Here is a 26,914-nt window from a genome sequence, read left to right on the forward strand (position 1 = left end):
TTACACATGGGTGCACGACCTTTATCCCATTTTTCTATTAAGAATAATTCTGAGCCATTTTGGGACAATTTACTAATGACAATGTGTTAAATAAATGGGAGGCTTGTGGATGGTTCAAAATTGGTCTTGGGTTCAATGTATTATTCGAATGAAATGTCAACACATCACACCTTCACAAACAACACATTCATTTCACATGGTTGAATTTTGAGTTGCTTACCTCACCAATCGCATCTTTTAGTTACGTCCAGACAGAGGAGAGAGTGACAATGGGAGTTTGGTGGTGCAGAAGGAGGTGGGAGAATTGCCTATACTTGCAAATACTGCAGAATTGTGCAAAATAACACCTCTCTTTTTGGAGGTGGTTATTTCATTTGTTGTAATGACCTCAAGAATTCAGAACAGCACAGATTTGATTTTTTTTCCACTCTGTGCTGTCAAATTTCCTGGAAAGGTTCTAAAACAGATGTTAGGCCATTGTTCTCATACAGATGGAGTCCAATACCAGTTTTAGACAACTGACAAACATACCTGAAAAACTGGCCTGGTGCAATATTGAGTAAAAGTAAAATAATGGGCACAGTGTTTAAGAGTGGGGAAGTGATGCTGGAACTGTATAAAATGTTGATTCGGCCACAGGAAGGGTATTGTGTGCAGTTCTGGAATCCACATTATAGGAGAGATGAGAATATAATGGAGAGGGTGTAGAGATTTACCAGGACTTTGTCTAGACAGGAAAGCTTTAGCTATGAAGAGAGATTAGATACACCAGTGTTGTTTCAATTGCAGTAGAGCAGACCGAGGGGCGACATAGTTGTAATGGATAAAATTATGAGAGCCATAGACAGGTGGATGGCAAGGAATCTTTCCCCTGGATGGAGAGATCAGTGACCTGGGGCATCAATTTAAGTTAAAGGTCAGATGGCTTAGAAGGGCTGCAAGGGGAAAAAGGTTCTTTCACCCAGAAGGTGATGGCAATCTGGAACTTGCAGCTTGTAAGAATGATAGAGGCAGAAACTGTCTTAATATTTAAGAAGTATTTAGATTTACATTTGTGATGCTCAGGCACACAGGGATATGGGTCAAATGGTGAAAGTGGGATTAGAATAATTAATTGGCTGTTTTTAACTGGCATAGACTCAATGGGATGAAGGGCCTTTTTATGCTCTTTAGGTCTCGAAGACTCTATGAGCCCAGAAGATGAAAGGTGCAAAATTTCCCACTGCTACATTTATAAAATAAATGTTACCAGGTCAAACCTTTTCTTTTAAATTCTGTCATGCAATTTGTTATTATGGTGTAGTGATTCCGTAATAGCAAATACAGAAGTATTTCATGGCTTGAATTGAAGTGCAGAAAAAAATCTCACAACATGCAAAATATTTTATATCTCTAAAAGGAGTAAATTCACAAACATTCACTTGAGACCAGTTTGTTGAAAACTATTTAATGTGGGATTATTTTTTGATTAACACAGAAAAATGTGTATGCAGCAACCTAGCGAGAACTGTGAATCTGAACAGTTACACGAAGAATTGATTTTTTTCAACTTTTTTGTTCCCTGTTGCTTTTTTATGACAAGCAGTTTTGATTTAGGTAAGAATATGAAAAGTTTTCTTTCTGTTGCTTGCTGTCTAACTAATATCATATACCAGGCCTTTAATAATAAAATAACCTCTTTCAATTTTAAAACTCTAAAATTACAAAATACATTGTTTGCATTTTTCATGAGTAGAAGAAATATATCTTGAAGCCTTCTATTTAAAATCTATACATTACTTTCTTAGGTTTTATTTGTTTAAAAGTAAAACAAAAGCATTCACCTGCTTGCAAATAATAACATACAAACATAAGCATGATGAGTAGCATTAAATTCTTCAAATGGCAACCAAACAAGGGTTGATAATGGTGATTTATAAAAATACAAAACTTAAAAATGTAACTAAAGTGCTTTACTTGTCAATATCTGTGCATTCTTTCTGAATCCAAGTTCCATTAAATTTATAAATCCTGCAGATCCCATTTAAAATAACAAATGTATTTCATATTGTCGTGACAAATTAATGCATTGTTTTTAAATCCACAGCATTGTCAATGTCTGTCAAGTCCTGTATGAATTGTTCTCCTTTATTGTCCAATGTTTCGTGTATTATATAAAATCTGATTTATAATGTGAGGGAAAATAACATTCGTTCTGTTGTCCACTGTGCAGCTTTGAGGCTTCATTTCATAATGTTGGAAAGGAGATGAAAGACAATTTAATTTTCTATATAGATTCCACCCACTGGAATTGAAGAGAAGTGCAAATCATATTCTTTAGTTGGTAAAGCCCAGCCAGATTCTGCGTGCTTGTTGCAGATCTCAAGAGGCCATCTGTGCAAGTAACTCCACACATCATTACCCTGAATGAAAGTGACAGTGCAAATATTAGAACAGCACTGAAATGCAGCTTCTGAGCATCGGCAATAGCTTTGTGTCCTGGAATTATCACCTGATATGATGACAAGGGAAGGAATGCCATAATCGCCATCAGCATTTGATGCTTTCATTTGCTATGGCTTAAAGAATGAGCACAGAACAGGAGATACTACCTTTCCATGTGAACAGTAAAAGCTTCTGTCACTTCCCAAAGGTTCTCAACATGTAGAATTCATTTCACTGACATGTAAACATATCCTTGGTTCCATGTGGCACAAAAAAAATTATCATCTTCCCCTCATAGGACTTCATTTAATTTCTCACACGTGTTAGTGATTTTATTTTACTTTTCTTTTATGTAGGGAAGAGAACGCTGGATTTGTTTTATGACAAATTGCAAGATTAAAGCTCTCACGACTAATTATATGAAGGCTGATCTCTTTAAGCATTGCTTCACGTAAATATTTCAGGAGTGAAGAAAAGCAGGGAGTAAACAAAAGTTGGAGATTTACTTCAGGTTTTCACTGCAATTTAGAAGCAAATTGAACTGCCGACTGGAATAATTGCTCTAGTTAAATTTTTGCCTGTTATAGAGACTGCTGGAAAAGATCCGGTCCAGGTCTCACTGACATTAATGATGCTGTGAATCCATAGGGTCAACTCCTTTGTTTTGCTTGTTGTAGTTTGGGAGTCTTATTTGCTGAAGTCACAGTGCAGCACTGACCAATCCAAAAATAGCTGATGTATCTTCGAAATGTGAATTTTTCCTTCCAGTCTTAAGGAGCTGCAGGGCGAAAATAAATAAAGTGAAATTTTGCTCAGATGTTGAATTATTTACTACATTAAAAGAGTGACAAGATTTACTTTAACTGAACAAAAATGCTTATGAATTCACTTTTCAACTTTTTGTATAATTTTGCCACCAACAACATTTTAGAAAGGAAAAGCCTATTCTTCAGCAACATTTTTACATTTATCAAGATGCTGGATATTATCTCTGAGTGAGATTTCTTTTTTGAATCACAGCATGGAGTCAGCATCAAATTTTCATCCTTTGATAAAAAAGGTTAACCGCAAGGATACGCTCCACTATTCCGTTTGCTTTCTAAAAAGAGCAGGCATTATTGCTTATCTCATAATAGATGTAGGAGTAAGTAGTAAGATGAGAAAGTAGATGAAAGCTATTTGGCTAATCAAGTCTGCTTCACTATTCAACGCCATCGTGGCTGCTCCAATAATCCTCAACTCCAATTTCCTGCCTTTCCCCCACCATAGGGGTTTCCCGTTCTGATCGAAATAAAAATTGTCCACCTCAGTCTTTAATATACTTTACAAACTAGCACAACAGCCATCAGCAATAAAGCATTCCACAGATTCTGCTTTCAGGGAACAAATTCCTTTATATCCTCGTCTTAAATTTATAACCACTTACTCTGAGATTATGCCCACTGATCCTAACTCGCCACCAGAGGAACAACTTCTCCACACCTACGCTGTTAAGCTCCCCACCAAGAATTTTTTTATGTTTCTATAGGATCACCTCCAATGAGTACAGGCCCATCTTCCTAAACCTCTCTTCATAAGAAAACCCCTCCATACCCAAAATTATTGCTGATCCATTGCTGAGCTGTCTCCAATATTAGCACATATTTCCTTTGGTAAGGAGACTAAAACAGTTCACAGTATTCCAGTCTAAGTGGCGTCTTGTTTAGTTTTAACAGGACTTCTTTATTTTTATACTCAAATCCTTTTGGTATGAAACCAACATTCCATTTGCCTTCCCCATTACCTGCTGAACATGGGATGTTAGCTTGTTGTGATTCATGTACATGCCCTCCCAAATCTTTTTGTACTGCAACTTTCTATAGTCTCTTTCCAATTAAATCATTTTGCTTTTTTCCCTCTTATTTTCCCCCTTTGATTCAACTTACTGCTTTTTTACAATAACTGCGCACTTTGTGCCTTCCTGTCCCAATCTGGGTATTGTTATCTAATTTGTTACCCTGCAATATACTTTTGCCTTGGAAACCTAAATTTCTCTTGTCCTGAACACACGCCTTCACTATTTTGTTTAAAGCTCTCTCAATAGCCCTGATTATTTGATTCCCTAGGACACTAGTCCCAATATGTTTTAAGTGAAGCTGGCCCACCAGAACAAATCCCAGAATAAATCTGCCCCAATACTGATACCAGTACCCCGTGAAATGAAACTTATTCCCCAACACCAATCTTTCAGTCATGCATTTAACTTATTGATTTGATTTACTCGATGTCAGTCTGCTATGTCTCAAGGAGTAATCTGGAGATTACTACCTTGGAAGTTCTGTTGTTTAATTTAGTTGCCAACATATTAATTTTAGAACCCCCTTTCTGGTCCTAACAGTGTTGTTGGTACCAATGTGTATGACGAGAACTACATCCTTCCCCATCCTCAAGTTACTTCCCAGTCCTGAGGCACAAGGCAGGCCATACAGCCTTCAGGTCTCATGGTCACAACTGTAGACAACAGTATCAATGCTTTTAATGATATTGTCCCCTACAGCCTTCCTGCCCCATTCAACATGGTCAGTTTGCTAATCCTAGCTGCAATCTGTATTCTCATTCAGACAACTTGCAAGAACTTTATAACCAATGGAGAGTTGTAGGGGCTCAGGCTCCTCAAGAGCCAGCACTTGTGTTCACTGACCTCACTCACCTGCAGTCTCACCTTCCTGTAACTTAATCTTTGATCAAGGACAATGACCTAATCTAAGGATGTGAGTGCCTCCTGGACAGAACAGTTCAGGTAACGTCCACTCATCTTGATTTGGAACAATGTTTGCAACTCACATTCCAGCTCCTCAGCTTGGATCTAGAGTTGCTGAAGCTGCAAATTCTTCAAACAGATCAGTTCACTCTGGATCCCTTTGTATTGAGCAACTCCCACATGCTGCAGCTACAACACATCACCCACGTTGGCATCTTTTATTTAAATCATTAGTAATGCTGGCATCCCTGTTCTTTGCGCCTGTAAGATCTCCACATTTTACACTTTATTGCACTTTTCAAAACACCAGTATCACCATTATATTTACAATGTTATGTTTAAGAAAAGAAAAAAAAATCTGTATACAAAAAATCCTACATGAGACCGAGACCGAGACCGAGACCGAGACCCTTCAGACATACGACACCAGCACATTTGTAAGTTGCACTCAACTGATAAGCTGCACTGAATTGGCTATTTTTTTATGCTCTCAACTCAAATAGCTTATCTGAGACAGTTAATGAGAATCCAGTTTCACCTGGTTTTTATTTAGGCTGCACTTTTAATTGAATGCTTTAAATGAAGCCTGCTGAAAGATAGCAACTACAGAATCTAAACAGCAGATTTCACGTTAATGCCAACTCCAATCTAATTTAGGCTAAATTAGTTTATGCAATTGAAAGAATTAGAGACTTTATTACACAACAAGTGTATGTATTCAATCCAAAGCTAATTTGAACTTACTTGAATTTTGGCAATTCTATTTCCTATCTTGGGCAGTTTGCACCTCTCAGAAAAATTATTTTACACTGAAAAAATTATATTCATCTTATACTCTGGAATAACGATTGGGGTACAGGTCTTTTGATGGAAGTTGCAACCAATGTTCAGGCAGTCATTGCTAAGGAGCTTCGGGACGCAGACAATCCTTGGCCCATGCTCATGTAGCAGTAAACCCAGAAATTTCAAATCTCTTGTGGATAGAGTAGCATGGCCTGGAGGCCTGACCTCACCAGTCCAGAGTTAGTCCATAAATTCAGCACTTGCAAATGAGGCACTGCAACAATTATGGATAACTTTAATCTTCACATTAATTAGACACATCAAATTAGCAAAAGTAGTCAGGAGGATCAGTTCATAGAAAATGTATGAAACAGTTTCTTAGGAAAATTCTTGTTCCAGAACCACCACCCACCCCCCTCAACGGTCAGTTATTTCAGACCAGGTAATGTGTAGTTATTCATGGTTAAAGAACTCACAGTAAAGGGTCATGGGATTTTACACTCTGATTGAGTATGAAAACTGGGGATCCATAACTACCGTATTAGGCTTAAATAAAGCCATTTGCAAGGACATGAAGACCGAGTTAGTTAAAGCAGACTGGACAAATACATACAAGTGAAGATGATAGAGAAGAAACAGCAGAGATTTGAGGAGCTATTTCATAACTGCTATCAAAATTATACTCCACTGAGGAAGCAAGATTCCACCAGGAGGGTGCATCATCCACGCCTAACTAAGAACACTGCTGGTGATATCAAACTCAAAGAGTTATACTATGTGATTAACGTTAGTGGTAAGGCAGAAGATTAAGAATATGTTCAAAACTAGCAAAGGTTAATTAAAAAGTTATGAAGGTGGACAATTTGATGTATGAAAGAAACCTAGCAAGAAATACAGTGAATTAAGGATTAGTGGAGGGTAAAAAGAAAAAGAGGGAAAGATGAGCTCACTTGAAGTAAAATCTTGCATTATATTCAGTGTTTTAAGATGGCACTGATTAATGGTGACATTTTGCGTTTTGCACATGAAAAAACACTTTGCACTGTATTTTTACACACATTTTTACTCCTTGGATAGGCATTTGGATAATGATGGGATAGTGTAGGGGGAGGGGCTTAGATTAGTTCACAGGTCGGCGCAACATCAAGGGCCGAAGGGCCTGTTCTGTGCTGTATTGTTCTATGTTCTATGTCCTATGTTCTATGTGACAATAAATCGAAATCTAAAATCTCAAATCTCAAATCTCAAGCCAAATTCTCAGGGGTTCCATAAGAATATTAATAGTTCAAAATGTAGCTGAAATGAACATTGTCCCTTAAAGTATGAAGGTGAATTTAAATGGGAAATGAGGAAATGACAGAAGCTTGAATAAGTGTTTTGTATCCATTTTCACAGCAGTAAAAGACACAAAACCTATCTCATGATTAGCAAACAAAATCAATAGGCATCACTTAAAACTGTCAGTAGAGAAAACCTAATGATAATACTAATGGGACTTAAGGATGACAAGCCCCTCGGACCGATAGCCTGGATACTATGTTCTTAAAAGTGGCTGCAGAGAATCTGGATGTTCTGCTTGCAATGTTCCAAAATATCCTGGATTCTGGAGAGGTCCCAGTGGCTTGAGAAACAGCAACTGGGGAGCATTAGGGTCTTGGGGTTGGAGTCCTTCTGTCTGGTGTTTTGGTGGCTGCACCACACAGTGAGATTCTGGATCCAGTCCATCTGCCTGACTGCCAGGGGCTATACGTGAACAAGGCTAGGATCACAGTCTGAATCGATGAACTGAATGGGCTGATAAACATCAGGTTTTTTTTTAAAGCAGTTTCTGCCACAAGGCCTAATGAATTTTCTTGTCATATTCTAGCCAACTTTCCTCATTAACTGCCAAGCCTGTCCTTAGGGCATTGCTCACATCTGATTCCAGCTCCATCTTACCATGTGTCATTCCCAGAATGAGTTGTCAGTTATTGGATATCCTGGAATTTACTGGCATCCCTTGCTCTGGCACACCTTTACTAGCTTGCTGTGCATCCAAATAGAACTATTAGTCCAGAGCTGCTATGCTTAGAGCCTCACTTCTGGCCAGGGCATGCCAGACAGGGGAAAATCAATGCCTTGTTTTGCAGGCAAGGACCTGGAGGTCCTGCTTTATGAAATGGCGCACAGGTGAAACTTTTCCTACCCCCCTGTCTGGCAGCAGAGTCCACAATGCTAGATGCTGTGAGTCTGATCTGAGATTGCAACACAGGCTAAAATGTTCTCTAGAGCCATCTAGAGGTTTGGACAGCTCTGTAGGAAGAGGGTCAATGACATTCTCTTCTCAGCCAGCGTAGTGCTACTAACTCTCTGCAACAACTCACATTCTCTCTGCAACTGGGCCCACCTTGCACCAAGGATCACTCTGACTATTGGCAGCAACTTCTCCTTTCACTCACTCACTGTCATCCCTTGATGAAACTAACCAGCATGTCCTCTGTGCTGCCTAGTCAATTGTTCAGAAAGCCTCACTCTCGTGTACCAAAAATCTCACTTTCATCTCACTTAATATCTGCCTCTCTCTACTTCTCAGAAGAAAATAAGGCATCCGATGGGTTGTGGTCTTCCTGACGCTCAGCTCCTTACCTTTTATTATGGAGAGAATCCTGACTATGACCATCTTGAGTTGCTGTCTGACTGTGCCTATGCCCCTGGAATGATGTCAGTCACTGCTCTTGACTTACTATGCAAGGTTCCATTAACCACACGCTATCCCCTTTGAGAGAGATAATGGGAACTGCAGATGCTGGAAAATCTGAGATTACAAAGTGTGGAGCTGGCTGAACACAGCAGGCAAGCAGCATCTTAGGGGCATGAAAGCTGACGTTTTGGGCCTAGACCCTTCTGATGAGGGGTCTAGGCCCGAAATGTCAGCTTTTGTGCTCTTAAGATGCTGCTTGGCCTGCTGTGTTCATCCAGCTCCACACTACCACCTTTAACTTGACTGAGGTGCACTGACAGCTGTGACAACCTTCCCAGCTTTGTGTCTGCATAAAACAGCATGCAATACAGTAATAACAAAGGGCTGGAATCTCTGACTGAGGGCACTAAGCACAAAAAGACAAGGCAATGTAATGTAGAGATGCTCTGAGCATCCAAGTAGGCTCAGGGTGTGTTCTTGAGCATGGCCTTGCGCAGTATTACATTGATAGTTGCTGGTGCAACCCAAGTTGCAGTATTGAAGTGCCCCTGCAAGAGATGGTTTATGTGAGTTCTTGGAGGCTGGAACATATTGAATGCTTATGTCTATGGACATGGGGTGTTTGTGGCTGGCTCCCTTGGAGTATGTGCTGAAATGTTGATGCCTGGTGTCCAATATCAAGGTCTTTGGAAACAACTCACCAGATATCTGCTCTGATTTCCAAGTCGAATTTTCTCAACTACCAGCTTGTTTGGTGCATTTGGTAACATAGGAAGCTAAATAAGCTGAGTTGGGCCATTAACATGGCATTTGACAAGCAAACTGGTAATTTGTTTGCTACCTCGAGAAAAACTCCCCAGGCTGCTTTTTAAAAGCATAAAAGATGCAGCAAGATATTTCCAAAATTAAGGTAAGCTTTGCCAGACTTCTCATCCTTTTCTGCCACAAATCTCACAACAACTCATGTCGCTCAGAATCTCATTAGATTTCATTTACAGTAGATTCTGCCAATTTGAAGCAAAGACAGAAAATGTTGCAAATGCTTGACTTGCCAGTCAACTTGTGTAGAGAGACAGACAAAGTTAACTTTCCAGGTCAATGCAAGTTCACTGACCTCAAGAAATAGGCTGAATTTTAGAAGTATTTGCATAGAGGCATTGATGGGTAGGGGACAGTAAGACAGCAGCGAGCTACATTGCACTGTCTCCTTCTGGATGTAAGTTTGCTCGCTGAGCTGGAAGGTTCATTTTCAGACGTTTTGGCACCATTCTAGGTAACATCATCAGTGAGCCTCCGATGAAGCGCTGGTGTTATGTCCCGCTTTCTATTTATCTGGTTAGGTTTCCTTGGGTTGGTGATGTCATGTCATGTGTTGGTGTCATTTCCTGTTCTTTTTCTCAGAGGGTGGTAGATGGGCTCCAAATCAATGTGTTTGTTGATGGAGTTCCGGTTGGAATGCCATGCTTCTAGGAATTCTCGTGCGTGTCTCTGTTTGGCTTGTCCTAGGATGGACATGTTGTCCCAATCAAAGTGGTGTCCTTCCTCATCTGTATGTAAGGATACTAGTGATAGTGGGTCATGTTGTTTTGTGGCTAGTTGATGTTCATGTATCCTGGTGGCTAGCTTTCTGCCTGTTTGTCCAATGTAGTGTTTGTCACAGTTCTTGCAAAGTATTTTGTAGATGACGTTTGTTTTGCTTGTTGTCTGTATAGAGTCTCCTTGTTGCTGTCCTACTGCTGATGAACTTTTCTAGCAACAGACAGGTGGGCATTGGCAATGCGGCAGAGCAGTTGCCTCCTCCATGGTGATGGGCAGCTTTGATGTACAAGAAAACGGCCTATTAAAGAGTCTTTTCCAGTAGGGCTGCTGGCACTGTGTTGTCAACAGAGCAGCCACTGCTGCACTGCAATGCTGGCAGCTTCTCGGATATAGCTTAACTGCAGAACCACTTTGAAGCTAAAGGGTTTCTCCCTTTTCCCATGGGGCCCTCGCAGCCTTGTTCTCTGTAATTCTACTGGTTAAGTATCTGCCGATATTTCTGGTCTGCCTCAGCAGGACCTACTTTTACCAGTGGAGATGTTGACGTTTCAGAGCTAGCAATCCTCAGATCGGACTGGCAGAGTCAGGGGTTGCACAGTTACCAGGCCGCCAGTGCAAGTGGGTACCTGACATCTTTCAATTTCACCCCGATGTCACGATTCCAAAGCTCACACTAAAATTCAACCCATCAGTTATGTTTCTCTCTTTGTGGATGTTGCTTCAATTGCTGATCATCCCACCTTCTTTTCTAATTTTAGAGCTAAAATAATGCAAGTTACGACAACAGATCCCACACAAGCAAAACCATTCAAGTTAATTTGCCTGTGAAAGGCAACATCAGTACAAACGGACAGGTTACCATTTCTGGCCTAAATAATGGTCCCATATAATTTTTGGGCTATAAGAAGTAAATTGACAAATTGAAAGGGTAAAAAGGATAAGGCACCATGGTCATTACAGGTAAAAAAAAGGCTGTAAGCCAGTCATAACTGGAAGATAAACATTCCATTGAAAGCAGAATATGTGAATGCTAGAAACCTGAAATGCACACATAGAATGTTGGAAAAATTCAGCAGGTCTGGCAGCTTCTATGGAGAGAGAAACAAAAGGAGCCTTATTAGACTTGAAATGGAGTCATAGAGTCATACAGCATTAAAACAGACTCTCTGGTCCAATCAGTCAATGCTGACCATAATGCCAAACTAAACCAATCCCACTTGCTTGTACTTGGCCCATATCCTCTAAACCTTTCCAATTCATGTCTCTACACAAATGTCTTCTAAGCAATGTAACTGTAACTGAATCTACCACTTCATCTGGCAGGTCATTCCACATATGAACCACGATCCATGTAAAAAAAAACATTGTCCCTCAGGTCCATTTTAAAACTTTCTTTTCTCAGCTTAAAAATATGAACCCTAGTTTTGAATTCACCCACCCTAGGGAAAAGGCTTTTGCTTTTTACTTCATCTATGCCCATTTGGATTTTATAAACCTCTATTATGTTATCCCGTAAACTCCTGTACTCCAGTGAAAGATGTCCAAGCCGATCCTTATAACTCAAACTCTTGGCAACATTTTGGTAAATGTTTTCCGAACCCTCTGCAATTTAACATTATAATTCCTATAACAGGGTGAGCAGAACTGTATGCAGTACTCCCAAAAGTGGCCTCACCAACGTTCAGTACAGCCTCAACATGACGTTCCAACCTCTATACTCAATGGCTTCAGCAATGAGGGCAAGTGTGCTAAAAACCTTCTTTCCAACCTGTCTACCTGTGATGCAAATTTCAATAAACTAAATTGCTCATGGGGTTCAGGGATGTGGTTAGGTGTTTTAGCCATGGGAAATGCAGCATTATGGGGATAGGGTAAGGGGATGGATCTGGATGGGATACTCTTCAAAAGGTTGGTGTGGGCTTGTTGAGCCAAATGGCTGTTTCTACACTGTAGAACTATGTACATCAACTCCTAGGTCTCTCTGTTCAACAGCATTACGCAGGGCTCTCCCAATAACTGTGTAAGTCCTGCTCTTGTTTGATTTGCCAAAATGCAATTTATCCAAATTAAATTCCACTTGCCACTCCTTAGCCCATTGGCCCAATTGATCAAGATGCCTTTGTGATCTTAGCTAATCTTCTTCACTTTTGAAAATACCACCAAATTTTGGTGTCATCTGCAAACTTATGAACCATTCCATCCTAAATTCTCATGCATAGTTGAAAAAGTGACAAACAGAGTTGGACCCAGCACCAATCCCTTCGGAATGCCACTTGTCAGAGGCCTTCAGTCCAAAAAAAATCATCCTCCACCACCACCCATTGTCTCCTAACATCAAGTCAATTTTGTCTCCCATTAGCAAGCTCTCCCTGAATCCCATGTGGTTCAACCTTACCATTTAGTCTACCATGTGAAACCTTGTCAAAGGCTTTACTAAAGTCTATGTAAACAATACCGAATACTTTGTAGTCAATTTTCTTGCATCCTCAAAAAAACTCAGTCAGGTTTGTGAGACATGATTTCACATGCTGAATATTCCTCATCAGTTCTCCAATTGCATGGATCTTATCTCCCAGAATCCCTTCAACGACTTACTCACAATTGGTGTCAGACTCACAGGGCTTTCCTTACAGATTTGATTAAAATAAAAGGCATAATGTTAGTCACCTCCCCAGTCTTCCGGCACCTCACCTGTAGTTGCAGATGAAACAACTATCTCTGCTAGGGGCCCTACAATTTCTTCCTTAGCTTGCCACATTGCCCTGGGATTCACTTGATCAGGTTCTGGAGATTTATCCACTTTTATGTTTTTGAGACTTTCTGCATTTTCACTTCTGCAATGTGGACTGTTTTCAAGACATCAATATTTATTTCCCTAAGTTCCCTAGTGTTCATTTTTTACTCCACTTTAAAAACTGACACAAAATATGCATTAAGTATCTCTCCCTTCTTTTGTGGCTCCACACATAAGAATCCTTGCTAATATTTCAGGGCCCTATTCGCTCTCTAGTTGCTACTTTGATCTTCATGTACTTGTGGAATCTCTTTGAATTATCCTTTAACTTATCTGCCAAGGCTATCTCATATCCTCTACTGACCTCCGGATTTTCCTCTTAAGAATGCCCCTAGATCCTTCATACTGTTCAAGAGATTCTCTTGATCCCAGTTGTCCATACCCAGTATATATTAATATATTAGATTTTAAATATTGCAGTCTATACTGGGTTGGATTTTCTGAAGAGAGACAACAGGGGTTGCAGCCCAATGGTGGAGAAGGGGCTGTTGAGTCCCAGAAGGAAGTGTCTGACATGGCAGGGCCGGGGGGTAATCTAGCTGGCGTGTGTTTGTTTGTGGTGAAAGTTGGGGGTCAGTTTAATATTCACTCAGGAGTCACATTCGTTTGGCAACAACTCCACTGGTTTTTAATTGATCAGCTTTTCCTAAGGAATTACTTACTTCACTGCAACAGAACCCTCCAAATTCTCTGAATCAATGGATACTTTGGGAGGGAATGCAGTTAGTAGAGAATCTAATATTAGAATGGAGGGGTAATGAGAGAGGACTTAAAGTTTGTCAGATTCTCGGTGGTCAGCAAATTAGCTTTTGGTAAGGCACTTTACAACCTTTGAGATTCAACAGGTTTGTTCATCAATACCATTAGGTCTTCCATGTTTTGCCTTGGACCGTCATTCCTTTTATTAGTTAACCTCTCCTTCCTTCTGACCTGTCACATATTTTCTTTTGTTCTTCCTCACCCCTCCAACTCTTTTCTCTGCCAGTGTACTTGCTGAGATTAAAAGGACATTACAATATAACACAAAACCCTCCATGTAAACATGAGAAGAACAATAAAAGTTAATGCAAACATTTTAAGAATCTAAGTAAAAGTAAAGATTTGCTGAATAAATGCTCTACGTCAGTGTGGAGGATAGAAAAAGGGGATGATATAAGACCATAAGACATAGGAGTGGAAGTAAGGCCATTTGGCCCATCAAGTCCACTCCGCCATTTAAATCATGGCTGATGGGCATTTCAACACCACTTCCCTGTACTATCCCCATAGCCCTTGATTCCTTTTGAGATCAAGAATTTGTCGATCTCTGCCTTGAAAGCATCCAACGTCCCGGCCTCCACTGCACTCTGTGGCAATGAACTTGACATGCTTATGAAACTAACGACAAATCAAGGATTCAATTCACTAAAGTTAGAAAGACCTGCAAGAAAACAAAATTACAAAAAAAAGGCACAAAAGAACTAACTAATATGTAAGTAACTAATACATAAAGAAATTGTCGAGAGCAGAAAATGATATTTTTTTTAAAAAAGAGGAAAGACCAAAAAAATGCCAGACAAAGTTAGCAGCTCAGTTAGGAGTTATGGTACGTGAGCTTCATAGGCTAGATTTTTACCCAGCCTTCTCCACATCTACTGTGAACCAGTGAGAAGGCAGGAAAGAGGATATACAACCACATGGGTGCTCTGACTGTTGCCTTCCTGCTTCACTGGTAATTTATTAACATTTGTCGTAGAAATGTTATTAGAAACTATAATTAAAGGCAAAGTAACTGTACATTTAAGAAATTTGAGCTGATTAAGAGAGCATAGGAAGATTTGTAAATAGTAGGTCATGCATAATGAGCCTACCTGATGTTTTCTTTAAAGGTAGTAACTAAATTAGGAGGCAGGGGAATGCAGGCAAGGAGAGAAAGAGGAGAAAGATTTATTGCAGTACTACCTAGACTACACCTGGAGTATGAGATACATTTTTGAGTGACATGTCTAAGGAAAATATATTGGTTTTTGAAGTGGAGATGCTGATGTTCTACTAGGGTGGACAAGGTCAGAAATCACGCAACACCAGGTCATAGTCTAACAGGTTTATTTGGAGACACCAGCTTTCAAAGCCTCACTGCTTCTTCAGTTGTTGGCGAGACGGGTAGTATCAGACACAAAATTTATAAGTAAAAGATCAAAGGTTCACAACATTGAAGAGGATGTACTAAACAAGCCTAAGATGCTGTTAAATCTTTAATCAGTTAGAAGGTTTGAATTGATTAATATATATATGTAAATCCCCAAATTCCTTTCAAGTCACAGTCCTGAGAGAACAAAAGTTTGAAGAAAAGGTGACAATTTAGGTCAGACAATGCATGTTGGGTGAGGCCTTGTCCAGAATCTGTTTGTGTTTTAGTTTGGAATCAGACTGAGCTTATTTCAACCACACAGACACAAACACACACGTGCATGCAAACACACATGCACATAGTCTCTCTCTCTCTCTCTCTCTCTCTCTCTCCTACACACGTATACATACACACACTCTCTGTCTCTCTCTTTCACTCCCCCACACCGCCCCACCCCCCCTCTCTCTCTCTCTCTCTCTCTCTCTCACACACACACACACACACACACACACACACACACATGCACACACACACACACACACACACACACACACACACACACACACACACACACACACACGTGAATCTATGGGATGAATTTGTATTTCCAGATATATTCCATTTTGTTCAAAATGTACACAATTCATAGACAGTCAGTCAATGTGGCATTTGGATAGCAGTAACAGAATAGGTCAGAGACAGCATGGATTTATGAAGGGGAAATCATGCTTGACTAATCTTCTGTAATTTTTTGAGAATGTATCTATGAAGCTGGATAAGGGAGAACCAGTGGATGTAGTGTACCTGGACTTTCAGAAAGCCTTTGATAAAGTCTCGCATAGGAGATTGGTGAACAAAATTAGGGCACATGGTATTGGGGGCAAAATACTGAGTTGGATTGGAAATTGGCTGGCTGACAGGAAGCAAAGAGTAATGATAAACGGGTCCCTTTCGGAATGGCAGGCAGTGACCAGTGGGGTACCACAAGGTTCGGTGCTGGGACCACAGCTGTTTATGATATATATTAATGACATAGACGAAGGCATTAAAAATAATATTAGCAAATTTGCTGATGACACAAAATTGGGTGGCAGTGTGAAATGTGAGGAGGATGTAATGAGAATACAGGGTGACTTGGACAGGCTAGGTGAGTGGACGGATGCATGACAGATGCAGTTTAATGTGGATAAATGTGCAGTTATACACTTTGGTGGCAAGAACAGGAAGGCAGATTACTATCTCAATGGAGTCAAGTTAGGTAAAGGGGAAGCACAACGAGATCTAGGTGTTCTTGTACAGCAGTCAATGAAAGCAAGCATGCAGATACAGCAGGCAGTGAAGAAAGCTAATAGCATGCTGGCCTTCATCAAAAGAGGAATTGAGTATAGGAGCAAAGAGGTCCTTCTGCAGCTGTACTGGGCCCTGGTGAGACCGCACCTGGAGTATTGTGCGCAGTTTTGGTCTCCAAATTTGAGGAAGGACATTCTTGCTATTGAGGGAGTGCAGCGTAGGTTCACGAGGTCAATTCCTGGAATGGCGGGGCTATCATATGTTGAAAGATTGGAGCGACTGGGCTTGTATACTCTTGAGTTTAGAAGGATGGCAGGGGATCTGATTGAGACGTATAAGATTATTAAGAGATTGGACACTCTGGAGGCAGGAAGCATGTTTCCGCTAATGGGTGAGTCCAGAACCAGAGAACACAGTTTAAAAATAAGGGGTAGGCCATTTAGAACAGAGTTGAGGAAAAACTTCTTCACCCAGAGAGTGGTGGATATATGGAATGGTCTGCCCCAGAAGGCAGTGGAGGCCAACTCTCTGGATACTTTCAAGAAAGAGATAGATAGAGCTCTTAAAGATGGTGGAATCAAGGGTTATGGGGATAAGGCAGGAACAGGATACTGATTGTGGATAATCAGCCATGATCATAATGAATGGTGGTGTTGGCTCAAAGGGCTGAATGGCCTACTCCAGCACCTATTGTCTATTGTCTATTGTCTAAATTCCTATTTTAGAAATAAAACCAGTCTGACTCCAAACTCCAAAGTAAAACACACAGACAGATTTGAAACAGGGCCTCACACTTAACATGCATTGTCTGACCTAAAATGTCACCTCTTCTCTACACTGATACAATCTTTAGTTCTCTCAGTTCACTAGCTTGAAATAAATTCAGATTTTACGCATACATTTTAATCAATTAATACATTCTAACTGATTAAACATTTGAACAGCATCTTAGGTTTGTTTATAAGCAGCCTCATCAGTTGTGTGACCCTTTGATCTTTTGCTTATAAATTCTGCATCTGATACCCCCTCTTTCACTAACACCTGAATAAGGAGCAAGGTTATGAAAGGCAGTGTTTTCAAATAAACCTGTTGGGCAATAACCTGGTGTCATGTGATTTCTGACCTTGGTTTTTGAAGGGAAGTTGTGCAGATTCAATAGTGTACTTCCAGAAACAAAAGGTTTGATTACGAGGAGAGTTCACTAAAACTAGTTTTATATTGTTGAATATAGAAAATCAAGGGGGATCATTTAGGTGCAGTTTGTGAGATTTTAAATGTATTATAGGAAAATTATATTCTGCTGTTGTGTCTGGGACTAGGTGGCATAATCTTAAAATCAGAGCCCTTTCTAATAGAAGTGAAATTAAAAGCAAAGGACGGTTTAAATGAGGAACTCTCTCACAATTAAAAGTAATCATGTTACCTTAATTAATCATTTTAAAGCTGAGACTAAAAGATTTTGTCTCACCAATGGCATAGAGAAATGAAGGTACAGAGGAAGAATGACTTTAGAAAAACAACTAATCATGAGCTCATTGAGTGGCAGTTTAAAGTTATGCAATTGAATAGCTTATTTCTCTTACTTTCAGGCACCCAGGGGGTCTGTCAGAATTTTATTTCATTCATAGGATGTGCCTGTCAATAGATACAGCAGCATTTGTTATCGTAATTGCCCAGAGGGTAGTTAAGAGTCTAGCACGGTCCTATAGGTCTGGAGTCACATATAGGCCACACCATATGAGAATGGCAGATTTACATCCTTTAAAAAAGTTAGCAAACAAAATTTTACAACAATTGACAATGGTTATGTGCAGCAGAATCTTATGGTGTCACTATGATGTATGCTATGGTGAGATTTGTAGCAGAATGGGATGAAAAGTCCAGGGAAGCCTATTTTGATATTAGTAGCAAAGTTGTTAAGCAGTGAGGTGGGTTTCTCACTAGGCCGTGGTGAGTTGGCAATTAAATGTTAAATGGATGGACTGGGCTGTCAGGAAACATCGAGGTAAAAGTGGCAGTTTCCACAGTGAGCTGCATTTTCTGCCATCACTTGGTGTTCTTGAGGTGTGAAATGCAACTCAAAAATGATTGGGACAATGGGGTCAGTGTCAGTTTGTTGAGGAAAAGTGCAGCCTCCACATCTTGCTGAATGTTGGGATATTGTAGGGCAGATACACAAATCAGGCATTTTCAAACATCGGCTATCTTTCATTTGTAATCAAATCTTTGTTCACAGGCAATACATTCAGAGAGAACATGCTTAGGTATCAAATGTCAATCAAAGGTTGATTGCACCATACTGTTGGTGCTTGAAAACCTGGCATTGCCATCTTGGTGATGGCAGATGTTGGCAGCAATGACTTTAAAAGAGGTTAACACTGGCCAAAACTGTCCTATCATTTGTGGAACTTCCAAATTTTATTTGGGATCAGGGAAACATTATATTTCATCGGATCATAGAGTCTCCACAGTGTGGAAGCAGGCCATTCATCCCACCGAGTCCACATCGACCCTTCGAAGAACATCCCATTCAGATCCACCTTCCTATCCTATCCCTGTAATCCTGCGTTCCCCGAAGGCGAATGCACCCAGCCAACACTTCATTGGACATTATGGGCAATTTAACATGGCCAATCCAGTTAACGTGTGACATCTTTGGACTGTAGGAGGAAACCGGAGCACCTGGAGGAAACCATGGAGGCATGGGGAGAATGTACAAACTCCACACAGACAGTCGCCTGAGGGTGGAATCAAACCTGGGTCCCTGGCGCTGTGAGGCTGCAGTGCTAACCACTGAGCCACTGGGCCACCCATTTTGTGTAACTACGATGATAAACTGAATGAATTCAGTGATAATTTGAACGATTGTTGTGGGTTTGAGATGGGAACAGGAGCAGCCATCTGAGAAGGATGAAGAATTTGAGCTAGAGGAAGCTCTCCTTATAAATGACAAAACTTAATTGTATCAAGCGCTGTAATCCAGACAGCACTGGTTGATACCCAGTTCCAGTAGAGGACAGCTGAGTTCAGCAGATCACTGAGGTTTGTAGAATAGTTGGTAATCATGATACCAGTTTTTGGTTTGCATTGTGGGGCAAACTGTAGCCTTAACTTGTTTTGTTTGTGTTCACTTTGGTGGCTGCCATTAAAAGCTCATGTGTTTTATGTTTTTCCTATATGTGCTGTTGCCCTACCAGAGAACAACAAAGTGTGGGTGTCCAGTGAGAACTGGGATAGAGTAACGGTGATTTACATGCAATGTTATGACAGGATGCAGCTGAGGAGAGCTAAACTTTGTGGTGCAGTGGCTATCAGTGACTAGGGTGAAGGAATAGAGCTCTTTTTGTGAGGGAGTATTAGCTATGTGACTTATGTTCCATGAGCAGCATTGCTTCATGGCTGCTGTATTACGTTGCATTGCTTGTGAGTGGGAACCTAGGATTGCTCGTACTTACGCAAATTCAGAGCAGAATTTTAAAGATGGCATAGCTGTAAGGGATACAGGCTTTTCGTAGAAATTGGACGCATGGTGAGTTTTTTTTCTGAAAATGGTATGGTTACGTCGGGGCTAGGATTGGACTTGAGAAACACCATGGGGCAGGGTGATAAATGTGATGCATTTGGTAAGATACGGTTTCCCTTGAAAAACTCAATGCAGCTTGTACTTAGCCAAGAAAACCTAAGATTCAGCCCATGGATGCTATGAGGCAAGCTTTTTAATTCCAGATTTTTATTGAAATCAAAGTTCACCATTTGCCGTAGTGGGATTTAAGCCTACATCATTAGAACAGGAGTCTGAGTTCTTTGTGCAGTGACATTACTGCAACACCACTGCCTCCCTTTAAGTTGCCAGGTATCGACTTCAAATGTGTAAATGGAGGTGCACATCCTCTTTGAACATTTCAGGATGTTTGCCTATTCTACCACAGGCTCACAAGTGATGGTCAGTAGTGGTCAGGATGAGGTTATTTTCTGTCTTATTTAAATAGGTATTTAAGTACTCTTTCTGCTGCTTTCGCTAATGTAATTGGCAATGAGTGACACTGAGCTTTTTAATATGTTACCTGCCTGAATGCACAGTGGATTTTTGAGATGGATCTTCTGGTAATCTTTTAGTTGGTATTATGCGTTTGGTTAGAGGAAGAGAAGGAGGCATTTTCAGGCCCACAACATCATATCTTCAGTTCAGCGAGGGGGAGTGTTTCCACAAATTCTGGACTTTCATAGGCCTAAATGTCTGGTGAGGCATCAACTGCAACCAGAACCAGATTGCTTCATGTCTACAGCAGGGATCAAAGGTAATTGTGGGCCAGAAATTTCATGCCTCACAGCTAATTCAGGTTGCAACAGATGACATTAGCATATTGGTTGACTATCGCTGCCCATGCCTGCATTATGCGTCTGACAGATGTGCTCTTTTCCAAAGTAAAACATCTTATTTTCTTTCTCTGGAGAGATTACAATGCAGGAGAGGTAGATATCTGAGATTTACCCAAATTGCAGGCTGCCCCCAGTTAAAGAACATCGTTAACTGCACACACATAACTTAGAATTATAAAATCGTGGAGTACACAGTACATGAACAGAAAGGATTGTCATTCATTGAATATGTGGCTGGTGTGTGAAAGGTTACACATCATAAAACAGGCTTTAAAAGATACCCTGCTGATTTTTTTTTCTAATGCACGAGTCCATGATTCTTCTTCCCTTCCATGCAAACCACTGGGTCAGTAGTTAGCTACTTGGAGACAAAGGACTCTGCAGTAGTGCCTGATGATACTTGGCAGAAACTCAAACATTGATCCATTTGAGCTACTTGAGGAACAGATTTGGGAATGGAAGAACATGAAGAACAGGCAGAAATGAAGACTATGAGTAAAAAGAAAGTCAACTTATTTCACCAGCTGGTGTTCAAACAAAGGACACAAAACAATAGCAAAAATGTCTTCTTTAATGCTCCTGTGACACCAATTTCCTCATTGCAAGATTCCATAAGAAACAATTACATTTTAAGCAGACAACACTTTTTATGAGTGCTGTTTGAACAATATACATCAGTTCAAATGCTGGCAAGAACTCTTCATGCCATGGGATTTGGACACCCGTCCAAGCATGCAAATGGTTTAGTGATTTAATGTTTCAGCTGAAAATGGCAATGCATTCTCAGCAGGCCACTGAAGAGCCAGTCTGCATTACTTGCTCAAGTCCCTGACGAAGAATGTAACCTGTGGGTACAGGCATACGCAAATAAACTTGAAATGGCTGGGGCAGCCACATTAGATATAAAAGTCTTTTTCCAAGTCTGTCTATTCATCTGCTTGAAATTTGTCCCTTCATTTTTTAAATTTGAAAATATGCTTCATGAAAATCACACTTGTCAGGGCAAGTTACAAAATATCTGTCAGAAACCTTACTGCAAAGTCACAGGAGTTTGTCAGCTGCAAATTAAGTTATCTTTAACTGCCAGTTTCAATGACCACAACATCAATGGTGTGAGACTAAGTTTTGTTATAATGCAGTAAATCTTTAGAGATTTATTGGCTCTACAATGCAGTAAAGCTGGAACATTTAATCAATGTGCTACTATTCTTAGAAATCTGAAGTAAACAGTGAGATAGAATTTGAATCCACTTTCTCAGTTGGTTTCAGTTTGATTGGGGTGGGGATGGTGGTGGGGGGTGGGTCAGTTGGGGAGGTACTAATTTGTCTTTGCACTGATCTTTTCCGTGGAGCCAAGAAGAAAGATTCCAATTTCAGTTGAGCTTCAGACTATGTTTTAGCATGCGAATAATCCTGTGTCCAGAAAACAAACGTTGAGAACAATTTGTAGGCGATCACCTTTTATTCATGAAATGAAGATATAAAGCTTCCTCCTTGAATTAACATTTCCAGTCCATTCAAAATTTGTTTAAGAACGTGATCAGTGTGTTCCTGCTGTGAAAAACAACAGCTGAAGAGGGGAAAAGAAGTTCCTTTTTGTTACCACAGCAACATCATGATAGACAAGTCGAGAGGAAAAAAAAACACTTACTATGATTTTCTTTCAAAAGATGATATTTTTCCTTTAGTATTAAAACGTCAGACTAAATTATATAAGTTAGACTGTAATGGTCCATAATTAATTTCTTTAGCAGTTAAGATCCAACACTTAGCAAGAACTGAAATTTTTTCAGACGATATTACACTGGAGCAGAGAGGTTTTGAGGGATTGCACAAAACATTTTAGCAATGAAAATGATACAGTGGAAACTCAAAACTCACTATGATACAGTATTGTTTTTGAGAGGCCTAGCAGTGTCACAAGTATTTTATTTATAACGACACTATAATGATATGTAGCAGAAAGCTATTAAACCATCTAAACTCGAACGGGGATCATTTTGACTTTATACAATGGTACAAAATTGTGCCATTCAGTTAGCAGCCTATGCTATATGTATACCAATCTTTATTATCATGGGATTTGACATTTTCTAGATTAATGAAATCCAAATGTGAAGTGGTCATATTATCAATGCAATTTAGATTTACTATATTTTTGTACTAATATCTCAAGCAGAACATTGAACCGAACTGAGTAGTCTTGATGTTCTAATGTTTAAGAAATGGGTCTTCAAATGGCAAGCTCTTTTTGCTAAAGACCAAACTAAGCAATTCTACTGATTTTGAGTTTGGGTGATAATGGAAAAGAAATTCATGAGAGGTGTATTAAGTATGTGGCTGATTTGGTATAACCCATTAACTGTATCACTCTAAGCTACAATCACCCACAGCATGCTAGATTGGCAGGCAGCAATGAAGGGCAGGACATCCTTTCCCTTAGAACATCCGACCCACATTCATTTTGTAAAGACTGCTCTTGAGTATTAAACAGATCGGAGAATTAGGTATTGTTGGCAGTGGACACTTTTTTTAAAAGGCAGAAGAAATCTTAGTATGGTATTTCTTGGACTTTGCAAAAGGTCAATGATGCCTGCCCCCGATATTTTTACATAACAGTAAGCGTTATGGCTCACATTTATCATGTTGATGCTAGTGCTGACTGAGAATGATATCTTTAGTTAGGTCAAGAGTAAGCAGACACCGGAATTTAAGTTTATTGCAGTCTCCATTTTTCACTATAATCAGAACACAAATCCATTTGTAAATTTCAGTTGCAAAGTGGCACTTATAATTAGACTTCTCTCCATACGTGGTATGTGCTTTGATACACTGTGTAATCTGCATGAAGTGTTTGCTTGTCCTAATATCAGTGAAGCGGTTTTCATTTTCATTAATTGCCAGCTCCACTCAGCGATACACATATATTTAATTAACTGCATCTGTAGTCACAAGTGGGTGGCCTTGGAAGCGAAATAATGTGGATGGCAAATATCTGAAATGGAAAAAAAAACGTACTGGACATGCTCAGTTGGTCCAGCAATATTCATAATAAGCTTAGTGGAGGGATTTTTGCAGCTCCCTATTGGTATGTTTGAAAGTGGTTGGGTGCATGAAATAAAAAAGGGTAGCAATCTCAGTGCCTTCCTGCCAACTCCTAAGCTGTCCCCCGTCTTACGTTAGGCTGACACCAAGCCCATCCGCCCTTAGCTATACTGAAATACCTGGGGTTGACAATTAAAGGCCGCTTCAGGGCCTTGTTCCATCTCCACCGCCAACAATACAATGGATGGGAGTCAGTGGAAGAGACGTGAGTGGTTTGAAACATTTCTTACCCTGAGTGAAATGCAGGTAGGAAGTGGGGAAGGTGCTCTCCACCTACTGGGGCCTCTTTTTTTCCATCCACTCTGCCCCAACTTAGTGCCTTCATGCTAGTCTCTCGAACATGAACTCCCTGCCTGTAGCTTCTCCTTGCTAGGATCTCTGATTACTCCCTGATCAAGAGCCTGGATTATATCTGAAAGTTTTGTATTCTGTGTTATATTTTCCTTTTGGTTTTGTAGTCCCAGAGATGACCATGGCTGTGTGTTCTGATATTGCCAAGATTCCTCGGCTACTGGTCAATTAGATTGGCAGGCAGCAATGAAGGGCAGGACATCCTTTCCCTTAGAACATCCGACCCACATTCATTTTGTAAAGACTGCTCTGCTGTACTTTCACGGCTGGGAAATCCTCTTTTTGAAATTGGCAGGCTCAAGACTGACTTTACACGTAGCGGGTGGGGGCAATATGCAAAATACCTTCCCGCAAATTTGACACAATTCATTTCCAGCCTTTCTCCACATAGAGGACAAAGTTTAATTAGACAAGCACAGCTCCCAAAAACAGGACCGGCAGTGTGCAAACAATGGCAGCTCAACGCATGCAATTACAACACAAAATGGAAGCAAGTGGTAGGGGTACGTGAATCATGTATGATCACAGGGTTACGGTGGGCAGAAGTGTCTGCCTCTGCTGTCACCTTTCAACTTTATTTATTCACAGGATGTGGGTGTTGCTGCCTGGGCCAGCATTTATTGCTCATCCTTTGTCACCCTTGAGAAGGTGATTGTGAGCTGTCTTCTTGAACCATTACAGGCCATGGGTGGTAGGCACAGCCTTAATGCCCATCCGAAGGAAATTACAGAATCTTGAAACACTAAAGGAACCGTCATCGATTTCCGAGGCTGGATGGCGTGTGCCTTGGAGGGGAACTTGGTGTCCCACTTATCTATTGAACTTGTCCTTCTAGATGTGGTGGTCATGGATTTTGAAGGTGCTGTCTAAGAAGCCTTGCTAAATTCAGGCAGCACATTTTATTGATGGAAGACATTGCTGCTATTGAGCATTGATGGTGGAGGGGGTGAATGCTTGTGGATGTGGTGCCAGTCGAGTGAGCTGTTTTGTCTTGGATGGTCAAGTTTCTTGAGTGTTGTTAGAGCTGCATGTATCTGGGAAAGTGGGGAGTGATCTATCACACTCCTGTGTTGTGCCATGTAAATGGTGGACAGGCTTTGAGTAGTCAGGAAGTGAGTGACTCACTGCAACATTCCTAGATTTTGACCTTCTGTTGTAGCAGCAGTAATTAAATGTTAATCCAGTTGAGTATCTGGTCAATAGTAAACTCCAGGAGGTTGATGGTGAGAGTTGCTGTGATAACGATGTCATTGAATGTCAAGGGACGATCATTAGATTCTCTTTTGTTGCAGACTGTCATTGCCTGGCATTTGTGTGGTACAAGGGTTACCTTGTGCTTGTCAGCCCAAGTCTGAATATTGTCTAGATCTTGTTGCATTTGCACATGGACTATTTCAGTACCTGAGGAATCGCGAATTGTGTAATCATCAGTGATTGTTCCCACTTCTAACTTATATGGGAGGGAAGTCATTAATTAAACAGCTAAAGATGATTGCGCCTAGGATACAACACTGAGGAGCCTCTGCAGGGATGTCCTGAAGCTGAGAAAATTAACATTCAATAATTACAACCATCTTCCAATGTGCCAGGTATAAGTCCAGCCAATGAAGAGATTTCCCCAATTTCCATTCAAGTTTTGCCACAGCTCCTTGAAACCGCACTTGTTCAAATGGGGACTTGATTTCAAGGACAGTAACTTTCACCTCACCTCTGGAATTCAGTTCTTTTGTCCATGTTTGCACCAAGGCTGTAATGAAGTCAAGAGATGAGTGGTATTATTGGAACCTCAACTGGGTGTCACTGAGTAGGTTATATCAAACCTGACTTGTCTCATTCAATTTCAACACATGATATGACATCAGATATCTACAACCCTCACCCACTCTAACCTGTCTTCCTCTGAACTTGCTGCACTCCATTAACCCAGATTTAATCCAGACTTTGCCACCAAATTTGTTGACCAGGGTGATGCTATTGACATCCGATGCGCCAGCCTCTATATTGAAGAGGCTGAGCTTCTATTTTCAAATAATTCCTTCTTTCTCCTCCTGGATTAGGACTGTACCACTATTACATCATTAAACATTACATCATTCTTTCCAGGCCTGTCATTAACCTAATCTTTGCTCCATAGATTCTCATCTCCTAGTCCCACAAGCCCACACATTCTACTTTGATCTTCTTCAGAAAATCCACAAACAGAACTGCCTTGGCTGACTCATCATTGCAGCATCTTCCTTCCCCATGGAATTTATTTTTTCAAATGTTGACTCGAATTTTTTTCTCCCCTGTCCAGTCTCTTCCCAACCCACATTCAAGATTATTTGGCAACTCTACAGTATTTTAACATATAGAACCAAAGGCCGGTCAGTAGTTGATGAAGGCTGTATTAGCGGGGTTTGGTGGCATTGAGATTTTTGATGCGGATTTCTTTGTTGCTGATGCCCAGGCTGATGATGGGCCTCTGGCTTCAGGAAAATATCCTAACAGAGATCAGAAAAGACAGGGGAAAATCTTGAGGTGGTGTTGTAGTGACCTCCCTCCTCGCGCATCTTCCTCTCAGAGATACAACGAAGTGTCATTGCACTCCAGCCAGCAGCCTTGGAAGTGTTGTCTAGTAACACCTCAGAGGTCATCAGTCCATCCTTGTTTGCTCTAACCGTGACCCAGTAGGAGGATAGTGTCAATGAACCCATGTAGGAAATCTTCGATAGCTGA

The 26,914-nt window shown here is 40.5% G+C and overlaps 1 protein-coding gene across 2 annotated transcripts in view; it reads right to left on the bottom strand.

The window, feature by feature from the left end:
- Positions 1-1,457: 1,457 nt before the first annotated feature.
- The window catches only part of prr16 (proline rich 16), a 233,918-nt gene continuing 208,461 nt past the window's right edge, over positions 1,458-26,914 (bottom strand). For both annotated transcript variants that reach the window (XM_059645037.1, XM_048527798.2), the window contains exon 4: positions 1,458-3,202. The gene's annotated coding sequence lies outside the window, so the exon portion shown is untranslated. The remainder of the gene's footprint in view (positions 3,203-26,914) is intronic.

The sequence above is a fragment of the Stegostoma tigrinum genome, chromosome 3, assembly GCF_030684315.1.
Source record: "Stegostoma tigrinum isolate sSteTig4 chromosome 3, sSteTig4.hap1, whole genome shotgun sequence".
In the NCBI taxonomy this organism is placed as follows: domain Eukaryota; kingdom Metazoa; phylum Chordata; class Chondrichthyes; order Orectolobiformes; family Stegostomatidae; genus Stegostoma; species Stegostoma tigrinum.